Source organism: Trichosurus vulpecula, chromosome 3, assembly GCF_011100635.1.
Source record: "Trichosurus vulpecula isolate mTriVul1 chromosome 3, mTriVul1.pri, whole genome shotgun sequence".
NCBI classification, from domain to species: Eukaryota; Metazoa; Chordata; class Mammalia; order Diprotodontia; family Phalangeridae; genus Trichosurus; species Trichosurus vulpecula.
In genome coordinates this window covers 147,786,787-147,792,786 of record NC_050575.1, presented here as the reverse complement: position 1 = coordinate 147,792,786, position 6,000 = coordinate 147,786,787, and positions in this window count along the sequence as shown.

The window sequence follows — 6,000 nt, the reverse complement described above, 5'->3', positions numbered from 1 at the left end:
ACAGCCCTCCCTCACTCAAATCAAAATCAACTGCAAGTCATGTCATCATTTCCCGATGTCATGGTCCTCTTTGAAAATGATGGACAAACACAACAACAGCAAAGATAGTCCAGACAAGAGGTCATGAGGGCCTGAATTAGGATGGGGGCCTGAATTAGTGCAGTAGCTATGGAGAGAAGGGAACAGGAACAAGAGATGCTATAAGGTAAAATCCAACAAATTTTTGGCAACTGATTAGTCCAGGGGTGGGGAACCTGTCGCCTCGAGGCCACATGTGGCTTAAGTGGTAAGAGTGAACTGAGAATGACTCCTAGACAATGAATTAAGTTGCAGCTGGAAAGATGGTGTTATCCTCACTAAGAACAGGGCAAAGTTGGAGGATGGATTATATTTAGGGGGAAGATTATACATTCTGTTTTGTATACATTGAGTTTGAGATGCGCTCTTCAGTCAAACTCATGCTACTCTTGGGTGCTCCAGACTCTACCTCCATATTGGAATTCCAGCTCCCCGCCTAGAGCCCTAGGCTTCTGATTAGTGAAAGTTCATTGCATGAAGCCTAACTCAGACCAACCATGTTGATCACAAAACTAAATTCATGCCATGCTGCTATAAGTATACTATTCCTTGTCCCCATTTTTCCATCTCTAGCTCTTAGAACAGTAACCAATCAATATAACCGGTTCTAGAAAGAACTATCAATTACCCTATGACTCCACCTACTCTCCCTTCAACTTCCCTGAGCAAAACACCCAACACTGGCCACCATTGTCCTTTATGCTGTTTTCCGCCATCATAATATAAGCTCCACAAGGGCAGTAAGTGTTTTGCTTTTTGAATTTGTATCTCAATTTTTAGCATAGGGCTGGCACATCATAAGCGCTTAATAAATTTTTTTTTCGGCTCTTCTGCTGTTGCTGTAATTGGTGCATGCAGGCCTGACCATCCACTACCTCATGGCTGAAAGACTGCAAAATGACCAAGCCCATGACCGAATGAAGACATCGGCACCAATGCAAGCATTTAACCAAGTTTGTGAGAGACATGATTGAGGAAATGTGTGGATTTTCCCTCTATGTACTACGTACCAGACACTATGCTAAGGGCAGTTAATGTTCTTCAAACTCTTCAGACTCAAGAAGATCTGAGTTCAAACGTGGCCTAAGATACTTCCTAGCTGTGTGACCCCAAACAAATCATTTAACCTCTGTCTGCCTCAGTTTCTTCAACTGTAAAACAGGAATAACATTAGCACCTACTTCACAGGGTTGCTGGGAGTATCAAATGAGATAATATTTGTAAAGCATTTAGCATGGTGCCTGTCATAGAGTCGGTGCTTAATAAATGCTTGTTTCCTTCCTTTCTTCCTTCCAACTATTGCACAGGGGGTTAAAATAACTGTCTTACTTATTGTTTTTCAAAGATGACATTCCACATTCCAAAGGCTCTGTGCCTTTGCATTGGCTGTTCCCCAGGCCCATCATGCCCTCCCTCCTCGTTTCCATTTCTTAGAATCCCTGGCTTCCCTACACACTCTGCCCAAACACCCCCTCCTACAAGAGGCCTTTCCCTTGTCCTCCATGATAATGCCTTCTCTTCAAAGGCTACCTTCCATCTTCTGTTTGTATCTCTGTATGTACCTACTTATATACCTGCTGTCTCCTGCTTTAGAATGTCGGCTCCTTGAGGAAAGGGGATGTGTTTTGCCTTTCTTTGTATTCCTGCCTAGCACATAATAAGCACTTAATAAATGCTTATTGATTGGTTGACTGTTTTTATGAATAAAAGCATTGAGATGCTGCACCCAGGTTCTGTAGGCCCACTGAAAGCATCTTCAGGACAAATTCAGTAACAGACAGGAAGGTAGGAAGTATATGTACCATATCCTGTTCATGAGTGGTTTGGGTTTTTTTTTTTTCTATTAGGTCCCTATATTTTAAAAGTCTTTCTTTCCACATAGCTTAGAGATTATTAGTATTTCATATAGTAACATCTACTGAAAACATTGTTCTTATATTTTTATGGATCAATTGCCTCCAAGTTATTGTGGGCAATAGTTTTATCTGCAATAATGAAGAACCAGAAGCAACAGGTAGGAGTTGCAAAGGGGCAAATGTAGGCTAGATGTCAGGAAAATTTTCTTAGCAATTAGATATGCACAAAAGTGGAATGGACTGTCCAAAAATTGGTAGGTTCCCCCTCCTTGGAGGTCTTCAAGTAAAGGTTGTATGATCCCCATCAGGTCCTGTTCTAGTGGGAATTCTTTTTGCACATGGATTGGATTGAATGGCCACTAACATCCCTTCCTCAAATTCTGTTATTCTGTGACCTCCATTTCACAGATAGGAAAAGAGAGACAGAGAAATGTACCTTCCTACCTTCCATTTACCTACAAAATTCTCATTCTCTAAGGGGCCTCAGAAACTAGAAATGATCACCTAATCTGTAGATAAATAAATCAATGACCATATTCTGAGGCCTCATCCTGGTGTGAAGATGATCCAAGGTTCTTCAAGATTAAGCTAACTGGCTACTGACTCTTCTGGGTTCAACAACTATTTATTAAAAGTCTATGATAAACAAAGCAGACCCTGCGGAGAGATAAAAAGATTAAATAAGATTAGGTCCCTGCCCACATGGAGCTTATGTTAAGAGGCAGTATGGCATGGTATAAAGAGCTTTGAACGTGACTTGGGGAAGGAGAAAACCAGATACAAATTTAACTAGGTTCCAAACACTTCCTAGCTTTGTGTCCATGGGGGAATCATTTAAATTTCTCTGTGCTTCAGTTCTCTAATCTATAAAATGGGGATAAAAAAATCTCCTTCCACGGTTTCTGTGAACACGAATGAGCATATATATAAAATGCAAGATGAATATCAACTGTTGATAGCATTAGTAATCCTACCACCAACCACGGAATTGTTTTTTTTTTAGTAATACAGACCTGGCATGAGTTGGCTAGCTGACAATAGCAACTCACATTCATATAGCACTTCAAGATTTGTCAAGCACTTTCCTTAAAACAATCCTTGGAAGTAAGTAGTATCACTATTACCATTCCATTTTTACAGATGAGGAAACTAAGGTTAAGTGACAACTCAGAAAAAAAATTTGAGGTAGGATTCAAAAGCCAGATCTCTTGACTCCAAGTCTAGTACAGAGTTCTGGCCAATATATGAGACTGTCTCCTACCCACTAAATTCAGAGAAACTCATCATTGGACATTTAATCAATAGGTGATTCAATTAAATTCTATTTTTAAAGACATATATGTACACATATACATATACAGATATACACATACACATGTATAAATACCTACCATATGCTAGATATTGTGCTAAGTAAGGGGATACAAAAAAAAATGAAACAGTCCCTACCCCCAAGGGACTTACATCCTACAAGATAGATGCAACATGTACTCAAACAAATAAATATAGAATAATACAAAGTAATTTCAAGAGGGAGTGAGTGCTAATAACTGGGAGCATCAGAAGTCTTCATGTAGGAGGTGGCTCCTGGGGCCATGTTTTGAAGGAAACTAGAGATTTAAGGAAGAGGAGGAAATGAGAACCAAGGGCATTCCAGACATGGGGTCCCAGTCGCATTTAAGCATCTACTAAGTGCCAGGCACTATGCCAGGTTCTGGAGATACAAAGAAAGGCACTGAGGCAGCAGATAGAATATCTGTGCTTCATAGGCTAGTTTTGAACAAGGGTGTGTGTGAAATAAGATTGGAAAGATAGGTGGAACCTTGATTATGGGAGGCTTTAAACCAGTTGAGGACTTTTATTTCCCTTCTAGAGATAATAGGGAGCCCTGGAAGACTTCTGAATGGGGAGGAGAGGGAAGTTGGCACAATCAGACTTTGTTTTAAGAATATAAATTTGACAGCTGTGTGGAGCATAGAGCGGAGAGGGAAGAGACTGAAGGCAGGGAAACCAAGAAGTAGATTATTGCAATAGTCCAGGCAAAAGGTGATGAGAACCTGAAATAGAGCAGAGGTTGAGTGGAGAGAAAGGATGTTCATACTAGGAAGATTGGGTTGTCTGAGAATTAGTTGTTTTGGCCACAGCAATTTCTGAAGACCATCTACTAAGGGATGGAAGGGTTACATTCTGAGAAGGTGGAAAGAATAAGCATATGAAACCCACGCTGATGAAATCACAGGTCCTTTGAAGTATTAAGGAAATAAATAACAGATAGCTTAACCTGTTACCTCTTCCAAGGGTATTTGCATTTTAAAATAGCCTATAATAAATCTCTAATAATAGAATTTCATGCACAATGGCAGGCAAATCAGCAGGGGAGACAGTTTGGGCAGGGGGCCCAGTCTGGCATCCCTCAAATCATATAAATGGCCATATACTCCACCTACGGGAAAAGCAGGCCCCAGAGCAGGGGGGATGGAGGATACCCAGATTTCACATTTTCCAGTGCAAGCCTCTTCTTCCCAAATAATAGGCAATTCTGTGTGGTCCATTTCTGCCTCAGAAAGTAAAAAAAAAATGCCAATGCATCAGAGTCTTCCAAAAACACCTTTGTGTGTGGTTTAAAAAAAAACCCCTTCATCAGTTTAAGTCCAAATGATTGTTCAGTGTTCATGTAAAATTCAGTACAAACAGATTTGGATAATCCATGCTAAGGCTTTTCCTATGACTGAGAATCTAAGCAATTTAAAAACTAATCCCACATCCCTCTGAATGACAGGGTAATGAAGAGCCCAGCAGAAAAAAAAAAATCTTTGCTGGCCTTGCGTATTTACTGCATGAATGGAAAACATTTTCCGCAGTGATGACAGTGATCAGCAGGAATTAAGCCAATAGGAATTTGATCTCTAAGAAGTATCTTTGTGTGCCATCTATCTATTAGTGGTCAAGGTCGTAGGAAAAACATTGAAACTTTATTAAGCCCAATAGGAGTTAGACAAGAAATAGCTTAAACTTCCAGGGTAAGAAGCATATAACTACTTAATGGACCTATATTTCTTGTAAGGCCATAGATCCCAAGAATAGGGCCCGAAGGCATGGTTCAGACTTTAAATTGCCAGAAGATATATACCAGTAGTGAGGGGATGCAGACATCTAAGAGGAGAATGTAGAAGGCAGCCCATATGGCAAAGATGGCAAAATGTCCCAAGTCATGGGGTTATCCAGGGACAAAACTGAGGACCAAACTGTAGGCAGGGGATCCAAAGAAACTATCAGCTCTGGCCAGTGCTGTACAGAAGCCACAGCCCAGGGGATGGAGTAATGACCAAGAATTGCACACACCAGTTGATCAAAGCTACCAAGGCTTTGCCTGGAGGGGGAAGTCTTCCTCTCTGCATTCTATTAAAGAAGAGGAGATAGGGCTTTCACTTATTTGAGGAATAGTTACTGAAAATATTTCTGAGGTTGATTCATTTTTTTTTCTTCTGTTCCAGCTGCTTATTCCATGCTATTGTTTATCTAGGTTTCTGTTAACAAAGAAATTAATAACTGCATACCTAGATCACAGTGGATTTCAAATAACCATGTTTCATACTTTAATGGTGGTGTGAACCCCCTACAAACATAAACACAAATCTATGAGGGGGTTAATGCTAGCTAGGCCAAAAGTGACATGAGCGTAATGGGTAGATAGGCCAATGTAGGCCAACACCTTATACCATGTGCAATACATGTTTGATCTGCCAACATATATGGAGGCTTAGTGAGCCTGCTTCCAGAAATGCATGATAGGGATGGGCCCTTTCCCTCCCAACTTCAAAACATGTTTAGATATTCTCTATTTCCTCCCGGCTGACTTTGTGGTGATGAAAAGTCTTTTAATTGGTTGCCAAGCTGGCGTGTGTTTCCAATTTGGAATATTGTTGCACTTGAGCTTCTGCTGTAGTTTCTCAGTAAATATCCCTTTGTAAAGGCTATTTGATGTTTACTAGTTAAATGATTTAGGGAAGATATTAGTAGATTAATATTGGGGGACCATATCAGATGATAGCTTGTGAATGATAGT